This window comes from Corvus hawaiiensis, unplaced genomic scaffold (assembly GCF_020740725.1).
Source record: "Corvus hawaiiensis isolate bCorHaw1 unplaced genomic scaffold, bCorHaw1.pri.cur scaffold_82_ctg1, whole genome shotgun sequence".
Classification (NCBI taxonomy): domain Eukaryota; kingdom Metazoa; phylum Chordata; class Aves; order Passeriformes; family Corvidae; genus Corvus; species Corvus hawaiiensis.
Window position 1 is genome coordinate 285001 of NW_025963384.1, and position 20000 is coordinate 305000.

The 20000-nt window shown below is 50.4% G+C and overlaps 4 long non-coding RNA genes across 6 annotated transcripts; all 4 read left to right on the forward strand.

Annotated features, from left to right (window-relative positions):
• Nucleotides 1-740: 740 nt before the first annotated feature.
• Nucleotides 741-9352, forward strand: LOC125321104. The gene is made up of 3 exons (XR_007201451.1): nt 741-933; nt 8961-9124; nt 9269-9352. It is a non-coding gene; the product is annotated as an uncharacterized LOC125321104 (long non-coding RNA).
• A 146-nt stretch (nt 9353-9498) lies between these two features.
• On the forward strand, nt 9499-10871 carry LOC125321105. 3 transcript variants are annotated; one of them, XR_007201452.1, is made up of 6 exons: nt 9499-9554; nt 9649-9772; nt 9898-9977; nt 10055-10204; nt 10706-10768; nt 10846-10871. It is a non-coding gene; the product is annotated as an uncharacterized LOC125321105 (long non-coding RNA). The 3 variants fall into 3 exon arrangements; XR_007201454.1 differs by having other exon boundaries at nt 10706-10746; nt 10846-10867; XR_007201453.1 differs by lacking the exon at nt 10846-10871 and having other exon boundaries at nt 10706-10798.
• Nucleotides 10872-17630: 6759 nt separating this feature from the next.
• Nucleotides 17631-17914, forward strand: LOC125321102. The gene is made up of 3 exons (XR_007201450.1): nt 17631-17662; nt 17741-17789; nt 17878-17914. It is a non-coding gene; the product is annotated as an uncharacterized LOC125321102 (long non-coding RNA).
• A 78-nt stretch (nt 17915-17992) lies between these two features.
• Nucleotides 17993-18831, forward strand: LOC125321106. The gene is made up of 3 exons (XR_007201455.1): nt 17993-18185; nt 18270-18393; nt 18504-18831. It is a non-coding gene; the product is annotated as an uncharacterized LOC125321106 (long non-coding RNA).
• Nucleotides 18832-20000: the final 1169 nt, after the last annotated feature.

Sequence of the window (20000 nt, forward strand, 5' to 3'; positions counted from 1 at the left end):
ATGATTTGTAGCAAATTCCCTTGGTGCTGCCAAACACCTCTGCAAACCTACACTACTGCTTACATGAAAGTTCCTTACCAAACTCCTTCACCACCTCCTGTAAGGAGCCTGAAGCAGCAGACTGATGGATTTCAATCCTAAATCAGGTTCTCTACATTCTTTCTCTGCCCCTTCTCTACAACCCTTTCCTTCAATTTGCTCTTGAAGCCTCCTAGTTTTGTTTAAAACACTGCATCTAAGCAATAATAGAGGTAACAATACATCAAGTCCAGAACTACTGGAATCAGTAGTTCTGATGTTGCAACCTTCTCACAGATAACACAAGCTTCCAAAGAACTCTCTTGGAACAGGGAAAGAAGAGAAAGTACATGGACTTTCAATGCAATACTCGAAAACCAGCAAGAGATTTAGTCTTGTATATCAAATGTCAAAAATCACATGCATAATTACAGAATTTTTTATAGTTAAAGAAGTATTTCAAAACCCAACCCTGACAGTTCACCTGCAACTTGCATCAAATATCTGTTATCCATAGGAAGGAAAGCCCGGTGCCCCAGTGTGTCAGGTGCAGAGGATGAGCTGTCCAGGGAATGAGCAGCAAATCCTTTCTGCACCTGCCCTCACACTGGGACTGGCAACAACCCCGGGTGTGAGCTGTGAGGATGATGAGGGGTCAGAGCAGCCCCAGGTGTGAGCTGTGACGGTGAGGAGAGGGCGGCTCCTGCCGGGGGCTGTTTTAGGAGGGGTTTCCTCAACTCACTTTTGCACGGCGATGCTGGAAGAGAGGCGCTTATGCCGGGCTCCTGGGGGGCGGGGGGTGTCTCTCACGGAAGGACGGTGAGAGCGTCTCCCAGGGTCTGGGGGAGCGCTTGGATGTGGAGCGTTGCTTAAATGAGGTGCCGAGGGATGAACCTTTGTGCCGGGGAGTAGCAGGTGAGCCACGGTGTGGATTTGCAAGGGGGATCTTTCTCCTTTCCCCTTTTTCCTTTTGATTTCATCTTGCCAACCCCTCGACACGCCCGCCCCCCCCTCCTCCCCCGCCAGTACCTCCAGAAAAAAAAAAAAAGGGGGTTGCGAGGACAAAAGGGGTGTAAATTGACGGAAGAAATTCCTCTTTCGTTATTGCCTGTGTTTAAACTGGGGGGATGCCCCTTCACTTGTGACTTTAAGGGTATTGATTGAAGGAAAACCTGCCTTTTCTATGGTGTTAGGGTTATCAGTTGATAGGGAGTTCCCACGTTCCACTTTAAATGGAAGGGGAGAGCACGGGTCTTGCCACTTTAGGGGTTTGAATTGCGGGTAACCCCCCCGCATTTTCATCATCCTGAGGTTTACGTTGAGGGGGAAGCCCTGTTGTCCCTGCTTTTTAAGGGTTTTAATTGAGGTAAAAATCGCCGTTTTCCCATTATTTGAAAGATTTAATTTGAGGAAAGCCCGTCTCTTTCTGATATTTCAGGGGATTGAGCTGAAGGGGAGAACCCATTTATTTGCCATTGTATTGGTTTAAATTGTGGTAAACACTGCCCGTTGCCTCAGTTCCAGGGGTTAAATTGAAGGAAACTCCAGCTCTTCCAGCATTTGAAGGGTTTAGATGGGGGCGTGCCGCTGCATTTGAGGGCGCTTTTGCCCGTGCCTCGGCCCCCAATGTCTTGCGCGGGAGCACTCCTGGCCCCTGGGGAGGCCCTTTCTGGCCCCTTCTAAGGAGGAATGGCAGTTTGGGGACTGGGCTGCTGACAGGGACCGACGGAGCCGCCGCGGTCCGAGCCGTGCGGAGCCCAGGCGAGCGCTGTCAGGGCGGGCAGGCGGGAGACGAGGCGCGGAGCCGAGCCGCTCCCTGTCGTCCCGCCCGCTGCGTGCGTTCCGTGCGCGGGGCTCGGGCGCCGCCGGGTCCCCCTCGGCCCGGTGCTGCTCGGCAGGCGCCGGGGGCGGGCGGGGCTCTCCCGGCGCGGGGCCGCCCCCGCCTGCCGGAGGAGCCGCTTCCGTGCCGGGAGCCGCGCTCCGCCCGGGTCCGGGAGCGCGGGGTCGCCCCCGGTCGCCGAGTGCCGCCGGTGCCGTGGGTCGCGTGGCTTTTCCGGTCCCCTCGCACCGTGGAACGGCGCCAGCCCGGCCCGAGTCCCGGCAAGGGACGCTGGGGGACGCTTGTGGCTTGTCCGCTTCAGAGCTTGCTTGCAAAAGTCACTGAAAGGAAGATTGGAAAAAACCCAACCCCGACTTCCCAGGCTTTTTGCCTGGGGACTTTTTTTGGTGTTGCTCTTTAACTGAGCCACGCCTTTAAATACCAACGTGGGTGCCTGCTGGAAGCGGTGTTCCATGTATATTGTACTCTCTCATGAGACCTTCGTGGTGTCATATTTCCATTGCTGTGTTAATCCAGCGGCAGGGGTGGAGATAACTGGAGGTCCAAGCTGACAGTGTGCCGTGCATCTGTTGTTCACTGATCTATTTGTGGTGTGAAAAACGAGGTTCACTCTCCTGTGAGAATTTAAAGGGTTTAATATAAAGACAATAAGAGACACATAAAATAAAGCAAAGGGGTAATGGCTGGATGCCTTGGCGCTCTGCCAAGAGCACACCTGATGCTCGAGGTGAGTCCTTTTTATACTATTTTTACTGTCTGTTCTCGATTAATATTCAAACTTTTCCCGGAGCTGTTCTGCATGGCCACTCCTTGGTTCCGCCTTTTTAAAGCATGCGTACTCTTCTGCCTTGCGGTTTTATTTCTTTTGATTCTTGGGGTTGGGCTCACTAGGTAAGAGTCGATGGTAGGGTGGATCTCTTAATTCTCTAGACAGTCAGGGCTGATTGCAGCTTTGGGCCTCTTCGTCTCTCCGGGCAGAGCGGTGATAGCAGCTCTCGGACTCTCCTGGCCGCCCGTTCTTCGGGCGGAGTAGCCTTTGGGCCCTTTTGTTCCCTGGACAAAGTGTTGATTAGCAGCTTCTCGGGCCTCATCCTCTGTTCGCTTGGAGGTTATCTTACTTGGTCACACTTGCTAACATTCTTGCTAAAAAGAGAGAAAACCACATCCACACAGCAAAAAGCATTTCTAACATTATATAATACCTACTTTTATACTTGCGAGAAGCCAGTATTATAGTATGTTTATAACGGTGGTGTTCATTTCATCTGGATGCAGAGTTGGGCTTTTTGGGCAGATGGTCCCCCTCAAACCACAAGGCTTATTTAAACCTTGTACACTATTTTTTGAAGATGCAGGGTGGGTGAGGACTTTTTCTTGTTGCTGTACTAGGGAATGGAATGCAGGAGGTTCCTACAATATTGGCATTGAGGTTGGAATGTTCAAGGATATCAGTGTGACGATTCTCAAGGATGAATCTTGCTCCCGGCAGTCTGTAGCGTGGTAGAGCAGGGCACGACGAAGCAGGGTGTGAGGCACAGGCAGGGTAGGAACAGTGAGGTGCTTCATGCTGGCAGCTCGGTTTGGTGTTGCTGATGTTTTCAGAGTAGAAGCAGATTGATTTGGTTCCGGTGCACTGGAACAGGATCCAAACCTTAGAAAGTATTTCTTTGTCCTCAGGCTGAAAAATATTGCTGTGCAGCACTTGTTCCCTTGCACCTTCAGTTCATTGTGGAAAGCATTTATTTTAGTGAGCAAATGTTGTTGTGGCTGGTGCAGTGAAAAGCAGAAGAGTTCTTGGTAAGATCAACTTGGAGAGCTCAAGTGCCAGCCAAAACCTTGCTGTGTTCTGCTGTGATGCCACTGAGGGAGGAAAAGAGTGAGTGTGGAAAGCCCTGAGTGGAGTGGTGGGAAATGGGAGGAGAGGAAGAGTCAGGCTGATATGCAGAAAAGATTCCACTGCTGGAATAAATAGTAAAGTAGGTATGTTTATTCCAGCACTGGAACACATGGGGGAATAGTTCCTCCAAAGTCATGCATGCCGACAGCTGCATTCAGCTTGGTATATATCGGGTTACAAGTTCCATATTCATTAAGTTTCCCAATATGCCTATACCTATTCATTGCCTAGCCTCGCTTTGTATTACAATGAGCCCAAAAGTCACTTATGTCTGCGCTGCACTTGTGCAGTGTTGTCTGGTGGTTGTGGGCAGGGGTCTCCGGAATGAAATAAGAGTCTTCCTCAGATGAAGTAAAGGGTCTTCCTCATCCTGAACTTTTCACCTTGCTTCCATGTGCATGCTCTTTATGTCCCTGGCCCAAGTCTAAACTTCAAGACTGGTTTGAGTTAGGTTAAAAACAGGATCTTTGGTCAAGATTCCTTCCCTTTATCAATAGTCCACTATCTTCTCGTCTTGCTTTGGTAGGCACGATAAGTGTTGAGCAAGCTGTATGCATTGCTTTTAACAAAAAACTTCTTAGTAAATCATTTAACCTCTGCTTCCCCATCCCCCCTGATTAAGGGCTAAATATGGATTTAAACTGGGCCAGGTGTTAGTGTAGGAAGAGACATTTAACTGCAATTTATTTGTTTCAGGAGGTGTCTCATCATATAGTCTGCTATTTAACAGTTTCCATGCCAGGTTAATTGTAGTGGAAGACAGCAAATGAAGCCAAGAGACTCAGTTAGGATGTCCCAGGTCCCTGCCAAGCACAGATTACAAAAAACCAAACCCTGGGATTACAAAAATACTAAAAGCTCATCTTAAAAAATACTAAAAAAACAGTCTACCAAAAACTAGGTTCCAAAATACTAGAATAACATTGTTTCAAAATAAGAGAAACCCAAATTTCAAAATACCAGAAAACCAGGTTTCAAAATCTCAGTTTTAAAATACCAGATGACCAAGTTCCAAAATACCAAAGTTACCCTGTTTCAAAATTGCAAACTACCAGGTTCCAAAATACCTTTTTTTTTCCCATTTCATAATAGCAGAGTCTCAAGTTCCAAAATATCAAAATGACTCTGTTTCAAGATATCAATTTGCAAAATACCAATTTTCAGATGTCTTATACAGGCAGGATTCCCAAACCCACAAGAATGCAACATTGTCAAAATGGGATCTGTGCTACCAAAATGGATATTTTATCCTCTGAAAAGCTTTCTTACAGTGACCATCAACACAGGTATTTATTTTAATTGTACAGCCAGATGCAATAAGACTTTTACTTCAAAAGCAAACACATAGTAGTTTTCTGCTTAGATTGTGTCCACGAGGACCGGCATTTGGGCCGGAGAGCTGCAGTTGGGATCAAAGGATGGAGTCAATCTGCTCCTTGCAGATGCACAAGGAAAGATCGAGTAGCAGGCAGAGGGAGTATTTATAAACAATATCAATATTTCACTGAAATTCAGGGTGGACTGGTGATGGGCGTGCCTGCCAGGATCAGCCATAAACAACCCGGCCAAACCCCCAACCCCTCAAGGGGTGCGTCAAACACTTCAACGGAAACGCAAGTCAGTAATGATTATGGAAGAGAAATTACTGGTAATTGCTTGTGATCTGTGGGGAATTTCCTTGGTAGTTACAAGTCTAGGACATACGGAATTTTGAAGGCAGGATCCCAGTTTTGGCCACGGGCACCCGGACGAGAAGGCCGGTCCTTTTCCACGGAAAGGAAAGCCCCGAAACACCCCGGTGTTTCGGGGGTGGACGATGGCCCGCGCAGGGGAGGGAACAACCGGCAGGACCATTCTCTGCCTCATCCCTGCACTCCAAGATCCAGCAGCCCCAGGTGCGACCAGTGAGAATGAGGAGGGGGCGGCTCTTGCCACAGGCTGCTTTCAGAGGATTCCCTGGGCACACCTATGCAGGGAGCTGCTGGTCGAGAGGGGCCAACGGAGGCATCTCGAGAGCCCCTCCGGGAACAATGGTCACAGCATCCGGCAGGAGCTGGGAAGTTGGCCGGATGCACCTGGGTACAGAACATCGCTTCAAGAAAATGCCCAGGGAAAAACCTTTGTGCCAAGGGGCGGCACCTGAGCAGGCAGGGGAGCCTGTGAGGTCCCTTTCATCTCATCAGCCCCTCTTCAGAGCCCCCAGTCCCTCCCCAGTGCCCCCAGAAAAGAGAGAGTTATTAGGAGAAAAGGAGCTTAAATTGAGATAATCAGCTTCCTTTTTCCATAATTGTCTGTGTTAAAATTGGGGGGGTATCTGCTTCCCCTGTCATTTTAATGGTCTCATTTGAGGGAAACCCTGCATTTTCCATGCCATCAGGAGTATAAATTGACAGGGAATCCTCACTGTCCATTATTTTCCAGTTTAAATGGAAGGGGAAAACCTCAACAATGCTCTTTTATGCATTTGAATTAAGGGTAGCTTCCCCCTTTTCATTGTCCTAAGGTTTAAATTGAGGGGGAAGCCCAGTTGTCCCTCCTTTTTAAAGGTTTGAATTGAGGAAAAATCCCCCTTTTTCCATCACTGGAGAGATTTAAAGTGAGGAAACCCCTCTTTTCCCAATAGTTTAGGGGATTAAATTGAAGGGGAGAAGCCATTTATTTGCCACTGTATCAGTTTAAGTGGAGGTAACTGGTGCCCATTCCCGCATTGTAAGGAGCTCAATTGAAGGAAGCTCTCCCTTTTTGAGCATTTTAAGGATTTAAATCTGTGTTTCAGGGTGCTCCTACCCGAGCCCCGGTACTGAATGTCATATGGGAGCGAGTCTGGCACAGATGTAACCCTAATGCCACCTGGGAGTGTATTAATTTTTCTTATTTTTATTTTTAATGTATATAGCCCTAATTAGAGATCTCAATGAGAGTTACATCATTCATACAATTACTATTCCTCTCTACCTTAGTCACATGTGGAATACTACTTATTAATCACTAAGGAATATTTATCCAAGTTAGGAACAAATTATCCAAGTTATCTAGCTGTGCTGCCAAAACACAATGTTTTATTTCTTACCGGTTTTCTGCCCTTTTGCTTGATGTTGTTGAAGCAAAAAAGAAAGTGTCATCATTTCCCTGAAGAGTTTTCTTCTCTATTGAGCCTTTTACTCATCTCGAATTTAAGTCAGAGGAGCCAAATGACCACTGCTCCTCCAAGAGCTTTTATACCTTGCGGTATTTGCCTCCTCCCTTTTCCTGGGCATTGTGGGATCGAGAGGCGGGCCCGGCCAGAGCTATATCAACCCCAGCCTTTGGCAAAGGGCTTCATTCCCTCCCTGGGAGTGACTGTGACAAGAGCTTTCCTCTTATTTCAATGAAAGGGATCTTTCAGCTTAGCTTGTTTTCAGTAGGTGCTTTTGGTATCTAAAGCATCAGAGGCCTTAAAGGCACTGTGAAGAAGATAGCATTGAACACAGAGAGTATATAAGTTCACAATTTTTGGTTGTGCATTCAGGGGTGATAAGGTGCTTTTGCGATTTCTGTTTTTGTTCTTGTATTTTTTTTTAGGAGTTGTGTAACTTCCCGCAATTCCAGATTGCGTTGAGTGCGATACTTCAGTTTTTTTCAGCAAATGCATTGTGTCCCAAAAGGGATTTGCCCCATGTCAAAGATGATGACTGAGATCGAGGCTTCTAATAGTCAAGGATTGTGACTGGGAGAGGGAGGGGGTGTGCAGGGTATTGGACTAGGGGTTATTGTGGGGAGGTTTTGAAGGCAGCACAGTAGGAAACAGTGTCCATTTGGGGCCCCCTAAAGCTTTTCTACACGTGCAGCAGATGCATTTACGTGCGTCTTACGGCCCACAAACGCATCCACTGCACTCACAGAAATGCCTCGTAACTTTGTCTCTCGCTAATGCAGGTGCCCATCATAATAACAGCCACAGCCTTGACATGGGCTAAAGCCAGAGACTTGAGGACCTAGGCGCACTTAGGAGCGAGCGAGCAGCTGACTTGTTGGGATTTGGCCCATGTGCTCCTAAACTCGTCTATTGATTTTGGCTCTTTTTTTATCCAAGAGGCTACCCGGCAATTGCGGGGCCTTCCAAGATGGCTGAGGCAGATTTATTTCGCGTCCAATGCGGATGCACATCGCGGATCATTTGAAAGATAAGTTGGGTGCCACAACCTGGGGATGGGATGCCAGCAGAGCAGCGGGTTAGAAATTCCTGGGAGAGATTTAAAAATTAGCAGAGGGGAAAGGGGATGCCCTTTAAGGGGCTTCTTTGGACAGCTAAAGAGAGCAGCTCTACTTTTGATTGCAACCGTAGGACATGCAGAGCAGTTCCCCTCAGTCTTGTGCTGTCTAGCATGCTTTTGGGATCCCTTGGATCAGATATCTTTGCCTTTTCCCTTTGAGGGCCTTATTACAAGCATTGGCTGCCATCTCTAGGTTCTTGAATATTTGTACTTTATCGGCATGATGCCAATATAATTTGTTCTTTTACCGGCGGGCTCAGCCACATCTTGGAATCCCATCTTGGAATCGCATCTCAGAAGCGTCGAGTCGGATGCCTTTTGAGGCCTTGTTCCTGGCTCTATTGCCATCCATCCTTTGCAGCCGTGAGCTGTCATGTCCTGGGGCTTCTAAGACTGTAAGGATATGGGGAACATTCTGAATGTAGCATTGTCTCGCAGCCATCTTGATCATCGTGACCAACAGTCCTTCTCACAGGTCATTGTTACAGTTTTTTTCTTCTGCTCCGTAGAGCCTCCACCATCGCCATACCATCAGTCATCTCTTTGGCGTTGTCTCGGTCGTTGCCATTATTCTTCTTCCTGAGAGCTTTTTTTATCATCCTAGTGTCACACTGTTTGTAGTATAATGTGTAGTTTGTGTTTAGCCTGAAACTGCTCTGCCCTGTGGAGTAGACTGGGGGGGTAGGTGGAGTAGAAAGAAGACTTTACGGGGAACTTTTTGCTTTGTTTAGCCACCTGAGCCACACCTCGGATGGAGCAACCGCAGCCAGTTCATGCAAGGTTCGGTGGAGGCATGGGAGAAGTACTGCAGTGTCTCGCAGTTTTCTAGTCATTTGTTTTAATGCATGCTGTTTGCGGCTCCTAGATGGTTTGCTTTGAGAAATGAGAACTTGGGGAAGGCGAAGCTTTCCCTGTGTGCCTGAGTGACTTTGACAAATAATTTTTTTTGCAGAGGGATAGGATGTAAACCAGACACAAATGGAGGAGGCCAGAGGAGCACAGCAATGAGGTGGGTTGGCACCTGAAGCCCAAGCTCCAGCCTGACTTTCTTCAATGCTTACCCCGTTGTTTGGCTCTTTGTTTCATTAGAAGATGCGAAGCGCTTGGTACGGCCAGGTACTGGTACCGGGGGCACCATGAGCCAGATGAGTATTGGTGACTGAGATGAGTATTGATTCCAGCACAGAGCTGGATGTTACCGGAGTTTTAATGTGTTAGTAATAAAACTATAAACATCCTTTGTTTTTTTGTGTTTTACAGGTGGTCTGAAGCATTCCAGCCGCTGGTCCAATATGACAGAGGCCCTTGCGGAAAGAGGTCACGGTCAAGCGGTTTCAGATGGAAACTAATCCGGCAATGCCATGCTTTCAGACCCTATGTCGGTACATGCCTTTCCGTTTTGTTTTGCCCTGTCTCCCCCGGGAAGGTCCATTGTCATTCAGCTTTTCAGGGGAGGTGTAAACAGTGGCTATGTCACCAGATTGTTCTTTGTCTTAATTTTTAGGAAGTAAAGCCAGGTATCACCAATCAATGTCAAATGAGTGAGGTGAGCAGTGACCGGTGGACAGAACCAGTTGTTATTGCATGGTTGCCACGTTCTGGTGCAGCTCTAAGCATCCGTTGTTGTTTGTATGTTTAAGGTGGTCCACTTTTTTATGCTGAATCGCCTTGCCACCGGCTGATGGACCCGGCTCGCCGCCATCGTGAGCCTGTTGGAAGTATCACGGGACTCTGTGACGGAGCCTTGACCTTTTCCATTTGAAGGTGCCCTCCACGTTGAATTTGGCAATGGCTGAGGATTTGTGGCAAGTTGGGGGAGGGGGGGAGGAGGGGTGAGGGTCCCCTCAAGTTTCAGCCATGCCACGTGGCCTTGTCTCCTCTTATCTCAGGTATGCCCTGTGACGGCGGCGTCAGACTGGGAGTGCGGCCGGAGCATGTGGCCCGAGGGCCCTGGCCATTTTAGGAGATGGTGAGTACAAGAATTGTTGGGTTTTGGCCAGTGTGCCACTAAGTTCACGGCTTGACGTTTGGTTTTCTTTCTTGTAGCCAACTAAGAGACAACAGCCCGGTGACGGCAGGAACTTCCCAGATGGCGAGGCGGCCTTCTTTCACACCTGACCTGGATTCGCATTCCCGGACCTCCGAGAGATAAGTGGAGGGCTACGCCTCACAGAGGGGATGAGAGCGATGTGCCGGGTCAGGACTCGTTGGAAGGATTTTTGAATTAGCTCTGGAGACGGGGATGTCCAAGAAATGGCCCCTTTAGGCCACACGATGGGAAAGTCTCACTTTTGATCACAATGCTGAGGCACGTAGGACAGAACAGTCCCGGTGCGTGTCGTGTCACTCGTCTATCGTGTGTTCTGCGTCTTTTGGGCTTCTCGCATCGTGTGTCTTTTTCCTTAGCCCTTAGAGGTGACTGGTGGCCTTTCTTCTCACTGGGAGTTTTCTCTCCGTGTTGCACCCCCTTGTTGGTCACGTCCCGTGTCACAGGGGCCAGCGTGGGTTTGGCCCGGAGCTGCTCTGCCCTGCTGCATAGTCTGGCATTATAGGTGCGATAGGGCAAAGCCCGGGGACTTGAAATTTGTTGTGTAGGCTGTAGTTGCCATCTAGATGGTATTCCTAGATTGACACGAGGTGCCTGTAGCCTTTAAGTTCTCATGCAGCGCTTTGACTTTTGTCATCACTGTCTTTCAGACGCAGATCGATTCTATCTGTGGTGGAGCGCTCCATACTAGGTGAGGGGGTTCGCACAGGAAGGTGAGTTGCCGTTTGTGTTTGCAGGGCAAGTGTAACGCGGTGGCTCTGTTCCACTGTTGTCCTGTCCTCATTTTTAGGAGGTAAAGCCGGATCTCAGCAGTCCACGTCAAGTGAGCGAGGTAAGCAGTGGCCGCTGTAAAGAAAAAGTTGTTCTTGCTTGGGTGCCAAGTTCTGGTGCAGCCCTTAGCATCCATTGTCATTTGTGCGTTTTAGGCGGTCCACTTGCATTACGCCGAACCCCCTCGCAGAACAGCCGACGGACCCGGCTCGCCGCCCTCGTGACCCCTCCGCAAGTATCGCAAAGCTCTGCGATGAAGCCTTGACCTTTTCCACGTGACGGTGCCGTCCGGGTAGCCTTCGGCAACGGCCGAGGAGTTGCGGCGAGTCGGGGAGGGAGGGAGGAGCGAGGGTCCACTCGGGTTTCAGCAATGCCACATGGCCTGTCTCCTCGTAGCTCAGGTATAGCCTGCCACGGTGGCGTCAGCCTCGGAGCGCGGCCGAAGCGTGCGGCCCGAGGACCCCGGCCATCTTAGGAGATGGTGAGTACAAGAATTGTAGTGGCCCACGTCCCGCTAAGTTCAGGCCTTGATGTTTGGTTTTTTTTTATCGTAGCCGACTAAGAGACAACAGCCCGATGACGGCAGGAGCTTCCCAGACGGTGAGTGGCCTTCTTTTGCACCTGAGGAGGATTCGCATCCCTGGATGTCCGAGAGATAAGTTGAGGGGATGCAAGCGGGGTGTCGGGTCGGGGCTCGCCGGGAGGGAATATTGAGTCAGCTTCAGAGATGGGGATGTCTAAGAAGGGGCCCCTTTAGGGCCCCTAAAGGGCAAGTCTCCCTTTCGATCACAGCGCTGAGGCGTGCCAGGCAGAGCAGTCCCAGTGCACGTTGTGCAGCTTGTCTATTGTGTGTTCTGTCTCTACTGGGTGTCTCGTGTCTTCTGCTTTAGCCCTTCGATGTGGCTGCGGTCATTCTTCTCACCGAGAGTTTTCTCTCCTCGTTGCTTCCCCGCATTTGTCATCTGCTGTATCACGGGTGCCTGTGTGGGTTTTCTCTGCAGCTGCTCTGCCCTGGTGCACCGTCTGGCATATAGGTGTAATAGGACAGGGCCCAGGGACTTGAAGTTTGTAATGTAGAGTGTAGTTTGACCTCAAGGTGGTATTCCTAGATTGACACAGGATGGCTGGAGCTATTAAGATCCTATGCATCGCTTTGATTTTTGTCATCACTTTCTTTCAGATGCAGACAGATTAAATCCGTGGCAGAGCACCCCACACCGGGTGAGGGGGTTCCCGCAGGAAGGTCAGTCGCCGTTTGTGTTTGCAGGGCAAGGGTAAATGGTGGCTACGTTACAGCATTGTTCTTTATTTTTAGGAGGTCAAGCCGGATCGCAGCAGTCAAAATGAAGTGAGCAAGGTAAGCGGTGAGAGGCGGAAAGAAAAAGTTGTCATTCCTTGGGTGTCAAGTTCTGGTACAGCTCTAAGCATCCGTTGTCATTTGTGTGTTTTAGGTGGTCTGCTTGTATTCTCCGAGCCTCCTTGCTGCCAGACCTGCCTCGCCACCCTTGTGAGCCCTCTGAAAATATTATGGGACTATTCGACCAAGCCTTCACCTTTTCCGTTCGAAGGGTCTTTCTGAGCAGCCTTTGGCAACGGCTGGGGAGTTGCATCGAGTCAGGGAGGGGGAGGAGGAGTGAGGATCTGCTCAAGTCTCAGCAATGTCGCATCACCTTGTCTCCTCCTAATCCAGGTATACCTTGCAATGACAGTGTCAGTATCGGAGCGTGGCCAAAGCGTGCGGCCCGAGGACCCTGGCCCTATTAGGAGACGGTGAGTAGCGGAATTGTCGGGTTTTGGCTGAGGTGCCACTAAGTTCATGCACTGATGTTTGTTCGGTTTTCTTTGTGGCAGTCGACTAAGAGAGAACAGCCCGATGACAGCGGGAGCTTCTCGGATGGCGAGGCGGCCTTCTTTTGTGCCCGAGGCAGACATCTGAGAGATAAGTCAAGGCTTGTGACCCACAGATGGGCTGACAGCAGAGTGTTGAGTTGGGACTCGCCAGGAGGGATTTTTGAGTCAGATTTGGAGGTGGGGATACCCAAGAAGGGGACCCTTAGGCCAACATAAAGGGAAAATCTTGATCACAATGCCGAGGTGTGCAGGGCAGAGCAGTCCTGGTGCATGTCACTTGTCTATTGTGTGTTCTCTGTCTTTTGGGCATCTCGTGTCACAGGTCTTTTGTCTTAGCCCTCTGAGCTGCTTATTGCAAACGCTGGGCGTTATTCTTAGCATCTCTTCTCTTGGTGTTCCTCAGTGTGGTGCTGATACCATCGATCCTTTGACTCTTGAGCTTGGAACTTCATCAGAATTGCGTCTCTTTAGCAATGTTGAGTCGGGTGTCTTTTCAGGTCTTGTTCTGAGCTGCATCGACAGCTGTGCACCACAATGATCCATTACAGGGGATGAGGACTTGTAAGAATGCGAAGACAGCTAGAGGATTCTGCCCATACAATTCTCGGGCATCCATCTTTGCGGTTCTTGGATTAAGTCTTTCTGTTAGCGTCCTCTTCTGCCAGGGTTCTTGGAGCCTAGTCGGCTCACCGCTGGTCTCACCTAGGTCATCTCATTCCTCATTCTCTTGGTCCTTGTGCTCATCTAGCCCAGAGTTTTCTCTCCTCGTAGTGTCCCCTTGTTTGTCATCTCCTGTGTCATGGCTGCCTGCTTGGGTTTGTCCCGGAGCTGCTCTGCCCTGCTGCATAGCCTGGTGTATGGATGTAATAGGACAAGGCTCGGGGACTTGAAATTTGTAGTGTAGAGTGTAGTTTGGCCTCTAGGTGGCATTCCTAGATTGACACAGGATGGCTGGAGCTGTTAAGTTCTCATGCAACCCTTTGACTTTTGTCATCACTATCTTTCAGAGGCAGACAGATTAAATCCGTGGCAGAGCGCCCCACACCGGGTGAGGGGGTTCCCGCAGGAAGGTCAGTCACCGTTTGTGTTTGTAGGGCAAGGGTAAATGGCGGCTACGTCACAGCATTGTTCTTTGTCTTTATTTTTAGGAGGAAAAGACGGATCTCAGCAGTCCATGTCAAGTGAGCGAGGTAAGCAGTGACGGGTGGAAAGAAAGCGGTTATTGCTCGGGTGCCAAGTTCTGGTGCAGCTCTTAACATCCATTGTCATTTGTGCGTTTTAGGTGGTCCACTAGTATTACACCGCCCCCCCCCCCCCCTTGCCGACCGGCCGACGGACTCGGCTCGCCGCCCCCGTGAGCTCTCCGCAAGTATTACGGGACTCTGCGACGAAGCCTTGACCTTTTCCACGTGAAGGCAACGGCCGAGGAGTTGCGGCGAGTCGGGGAGGGAGGGAGGAGCGAGGGTCCACTCGGGTTTCAGCAATGCCACATGGCCTGTCTCCTCGTAGCTCAGGTATAGCCTGCCACGGTGGCGTCAGCCTCGGAGCGCGGCTGAAGCGTGCGGCCCGAGGACCCCAGCCATCTTAGGCGATGGTGAGTACAAGAATTGTAGTGGCCCACGTCCCGCTAAGTTCAGGCCTTGACGTTTGGTTTTTTTTTATCGTAGCCGACTAAGAGACAACAGCCCGATGACAGCAGGAGCTTCCCAGACGGTGAGCGGCCTTCTTTTGCACCTGAGGAGGATTCGCATCCCTGGATGTCCGAGAGATAAGTTGAGGGGATGCAAGCGGGGTGTCGGGTCGGGGCTCGCCGGGAGGGAATATTGAGTCAGTTTCAGAGATGGGGATGTCTAAGAAGGGGCCCCTTTAGGGCCCCTAAAGGGCAAGTCTCCCTTTCGATCACAGCGCTGAGGCGTGCCAGGCAGAGCAGTCCCAGTGCACGTTGTGCAGCTTGTCTATTGTGTGTTCTGTCTCTACTGGGTGTCTCGTGTCTTCTGCTTTAGCCTTTCGATGTGCCTGCGGTCATTCTTCTCACCGAGAGTTTTCTCTCCTCGTTGCTTCCCCGCATTTGTCATCTGCTGTATCACGGGTGCCTGTGTGGGTTTTCTCTGGAGCTGCTCTGCCCTGCTGCACCGTCTGGCATATAGGTGTAATAGGACAAGGCTCGGGGACTTGAAATTTGTAGTGTAGAGTGTAGTTTGGCCTCTAGGTGGCATTCCTAGATTGACACAGGATGGCTGGAGCTGTTAAGTTCTCATGCAACCCTTTGACTTTTGTCATCGCTATCTTTCAGAGGCAGACGGATTAAATCCGTGGCAGAGCGCCCCACACCGGGTGAGGGGGTTCCCGCAGGAAGGTCAGTCACCGTTTGTGTTTGTAGGGCAAGGGTAAATGGCGGCTACGTCACAGCATTGTTCTTTGTCTTTATTTTTAGGAGGAAAAGACGGATCTCAGCAGTCCATGTCAAGTGAGCGAGGTAAGCAGTGACGGGTGGAAAGAAAGCGGTTATTGCTCGGGTGCCAAGTTCTGGTGCAGCTCTTAACATCCATTGTCTTTTGTGCGTTTTAGGTGGTCCACTAGTATTACACCGCCCCCCCCCCCCCCCCCCCCTTGCCGACCGGCCGACGGACCCGGCTCGCCGCCCCCGTGAGCTCTCCGCAAGTATTACGGGACTCTGCGACGAAGCCTTGACCTTTTCCACGTGAAGGCAACGGCCGAGGAGTTGCGGCGAGTCCGGGAGGGAGGGAGGAAGCGCCAGGGTCCGCTCAAGTTTCAGTGATGCCGCATCACTTTGTCTCCTCTTAACCCAGGTATGTGCCGCAATGACAGCGTCAGCCTCGGAGCGCAGCCGAAGCGTGCGACCCCCAAGGAGCCTGGCCCTCTTAGGAGAGGGTGAGTAGAGGAACTGTCGGGTTCTGGCTGATGTGCCACTAAGTTCACGCCTTGACGTTTGGTTTTCTTTCTTGTGGCCAACTAAGAGACAACAGCCTGGCAACGGCTGGAACTTCCCAGATGGCGAGGTGGCCTTCTTTCACACCTGATGCAGATTTGCATCCCTGGACAGCCGAGAGGTAAGTCGAGGGCTACGCCTCACAGAGGGGATGAGAGCGATGTGCCGGGTCAGGACTCGTTGGAAGGATTTTTGAATTAGCTCTGGAGACGGGGATGTCCAAGAAATGGCCCCTTTAGGCCACACGATGGGAAAGTCTCACTTTTGATCACAATGCTGAGGCACGTAGGACAGAACAGTCCCGGTGCATGTCGTGTCACTCGTCTATCGTGTGTTCTGCGTCTTTTGGGCTTCTCGCATCGTGTGTCTTTTTCCTTAGCCCTTAGAGGTGACTGGTGGCCTTTCTTCTCACTGGGAGTTTTCTCTCCGTGTTGCACCCCCTTGTTGGTCACGTCCCGTGTCACAGGGGCCAGCGTGGGTTTGGCCCGGAGCTGCTCTGCCCTGCTGCATAGTCTGGCATTATAGGTGCGATAGGGCAAAGCCCGGGGACTTGAAATTTGTTGTGTAGGCTGTAGTTGCCATCTAGATGGTATTCCTAGATTGACACGAGGTGCCTGTAGCCTTTAAGTTCTCATGCAGCGCTTTGACTTTTGTCATCACTGTCTTTCAGACGCAGATCGATTCTATCTGTGGTGGAGCGCTCCATACTAGGTGAGGGGGTTCGCACAGGAAGGTGAGTTGCCGTTTGTGTTTGCAGGGCAAGTGTAACGCAGTGGCTCTGTTCCACTGTTGTCCTGTCCTCATTTTTAGGAGGTAAAGCCGGATCTCAGCAGTCCACGTCAAGTGAGCGAGGTAAGCAGTGGCCGCTGAAAAGAAAAAGTTGTTCTTGCTTGGGTGCCAAGTTCTGGTGCAGCCCTTAGCATCCATTGTCATTTGTGCGTTTTAGGCGGTCCACTTGCATTACGCCGAACCCCCTCGCAGAACGGCCGACGGACCCGGCTCGCCGCCCTCGTGACCCCTCCGCAAGTATCGCAAAGCTCTGCGATGAAGCCTTGACCTTTTCCACGTGACGGTGCCGTCCGGGTAGCCTTCGGCAACGGCCGAGGAGTTGCGGCGAGTCGGGGAGGGAGGGAGGAGCGAGGGTCCACTCGGGTTTCAGCAATGCCACATGGCCTGTCTCCTCGTAGCTCAGGTATAGCCTGCCACGGTGGCGTCAGCCTCGGAGCGCGGCCGAAGCGTGCGGCCCGAGGACCCCGGCCATCTTAGGCGATGGTGAGTACAAGAATTGTAGTGGCCCACGTCCCGCTAAGTTCAGGCCTTGACGTTTGGTTTTTTTTTTATCGTAGCCGACTAAGAGACAACAGCCCGATGACGGCAGGAGCTTCCCAGACGGTGAGCGGCCTTCTTTTGCACCTGAGGAGGATTCGCATCCCTGGATGTCCGAGAGATAAGTTGAGGGGATGCAAGCGGGGTGTCGGGTCAGGGCTCGCCGGGAGGGACTATTGAGTCAGTTTCAGAGATGGGGATGTCTAAGAAGGGGCCCCTTTAGGGCCCCTAAAGGGCAAGTCTCCCTTTCGATCACAGCGCTGAGGCGTGCCAGGCAGAGCAGTCCCAGTGCACGTTGTGCAGCTTGTCTATTGTGTGTTCTGTCTCTACTGGGTGTCTCGTGTCTTCTGCTTTAGCCCTTCGATGTGGCTGCGGTCATTCTTCTCACCGAGAGTTTTCTCTCCTCGTTGCTTCCCTGCATTTGTCATCTGCTGTATCACGGGTGCCTGTGTGGGTTTTCTCTGGAGCTGCTCTGCCCTGCTGCACCGTCTGGCATATAGGTGTAATAGGACAAGGCTCGGGGACTTGAAATTTGTAGTGTAGAGTGTAGTTTGGCCTCTAGGTGGCATTCCTAGATTGACACAGGATGGCTGGAGCTGTTAAGTTCTCATGCAACCCTTTGACTTTTGTCATCACTATCTTTCAGAGGCAGACAGATTAAATCCGTGGCAGAGCGCCCCACACCGGGTGAGGGGGTTCCCGCAGGAAGGTCAGTCACCGTTTGTGTTTGTAGGGCAAGGGTAAATGGTGGCTACGTCACAGCATTGTTCTTTGTCTTTATTTTTAGGTAGTAAAGCCGGATATTGATGTTTAAGGTTGATGGAGTGACGTAAAAGGTGACTGGTGGACAGAAGGAGTTGGTATTGCTCCAATATCAATGTCTGGTTCAGCTCTAAGCATCCATTGTTGTTTGTTCCTTTTCAGCGGTCCACTCACAAGATGTCCCGGCCCAGAATGCCAGTGGCCAGGTGGGTGCAAGCTTAAGGTATCGGTGTGGCATACTTCAGTCGGAGTGGGGAGGTTGTGATTTCAGTCTCTCTGCATGTTTTTTTGCTTTGTTTCTTTGCAGGTGCTGCCGCCGCCCTAGGCGTGCCAAGGAACAGAGGCGAGCAGGCAAGTTGGCATTAAGGTGGGGCGACTAATAGGCGGGCGGTATGCGGCGGCGTGCCAAGCTTGTACCTTTTCACTTTGCAGGTCTTCTCCAGGCCACCTCCAGAGTCGGATGATTTGAGGTGCTCTGGGGCAGCAGTGTAGAGGTGCCCTGGGGATTAATCTTCTGGAGGGCGATAGTCACGTTTTCTGTTTTGTTGTCTTAGGTACCATGAGCCGGTGTGGAGCCAAGTTTGGAAACAGTGTAAGAGACAGTCCAAAGATCCCTCATCTGCCTCAGGATCATTGCCGAGGACAGAGACTGAGCACAGGAGTCCTGGCCTGGCTGAGGTGGGATGTCTGCCAAGTGTTGCCTGTGGGTGTGCCCACTGGGAACTGGTACGCATTCCTGAGGAAAATTAGTGCAGGTTGCAATGGACTGTGCCGTTCATGCTTCCCAGGTGTGAAGGACTGCGCTGAAGGGGAAAGGAATGACCTGTCCTGTACACCTGTCTTGTACGTCTGTCCTGTACCCATTTCCCAAAGCAACGGACCCCATAACAACAGCTGTAGGTTTCCCAACCTCTTGGCCAGTTGCCCCTCACTTCTGAAAAGGACATAAAGGGACTTTCTGAAATAACCGCGTCTGAGATCTCCCCACGGAAAGAAGACGAATCTATTGGCGGAAGACCATGTGGACTTCGTCTCATCTGTTGGTAGCTATTGCCCCCCTCTTTTTCTTCCTCTCTGTGTTTCCTTCTCTCTCTCTCTCTTTCTCTCTTCTATTGCGTTACTGTGTTGTGGGCACTTAATAAAGGTGCACTGTTCTGATTAAAACTGCAATCTCTCGTGTCCTTTTACGCCCTGAGATCGATAAACAAACCATCACGACCCCCGCTTATATTAGCGGATTGTGACATTAAACTGGCATCACGGACAGGATTTGACAGACACAAGGGGTTGCAAGGTTGTGTGTAGTCTGTAATAGGGGAAGGAAGTTTTGCCCCAGCCGCACCTAGCCCGACACCCCGAAAAGGGTGAGCGGTGTCTAGAAAGCAAGGGGGGTGACTCGAATTTCCCGCAAACTGCACATGCCTGGGTGAAAAGCACCCCATCCTCAGTTGAAGGCTCTGTCTTCAGATTTTTCGCAAAAGATCTCTTAGTGTAAAAGGGGGAACTGTTTTAGTGTGTGTGTGTGTGTGAATTTAGACTGCTTGGTGTAGCAAAGAGACAACCATAAGTAACTTAAGGAGTACCTCCCAAGCAGATTTGGTCTCTTCACCCACCCAGGGAAGCGAAGGGAGACACAGTGAAGCTGTGTGTGTCGCAGTGTGTAATTAACTTTTACCTCCCTGTAGCGGTTTTTATCCCTTCATAAAATGACTGAAAACCCCAGTGCAAAAGTTAAAGCTGCGTTTTATGCTCTGCTAGCAAAACATAATGCCCAGCCCTCTCCGGGAGACGAAGAATGGGCTCAAAATAACTGGTTTAATTTGGATAATGTAACTGATAGAGTGTGTTCTTTACAACGTGAGACTAGATTTAAATTTGGCCAAAATAAAATCATAATCTGCTCCGTTTTAAGAGCATGCCTTGTGGCAGCTATAGATCACCGCTTAAAGCGATGTACGGAGGAGAAAGCAATCATAGATTCCCTTCAAAACCTAGTGGAGATTTTACAGAAACAATTAGATGAAGAGAAGAATAAAAATAATTTGCTAGAGGCTGCTTTAAAACAGGAATACTTTAGGAATTCAAAGAATACTGACTCACCCAAAGAGACAGAGTAAAAGCAAACTCCTCACATTCACCAAATATACCCCCAGCAAGAACTAGTGCTAGTGAAAAATGGTGGGGAAAACTGCTGCCCTTGTATGAGACCTCTAATTAAAACTGAAATCTCTTGTGTGCTTTTACACTCTGAGATCAATAAATGACCCTTTGCCGGGCTGAGCAGT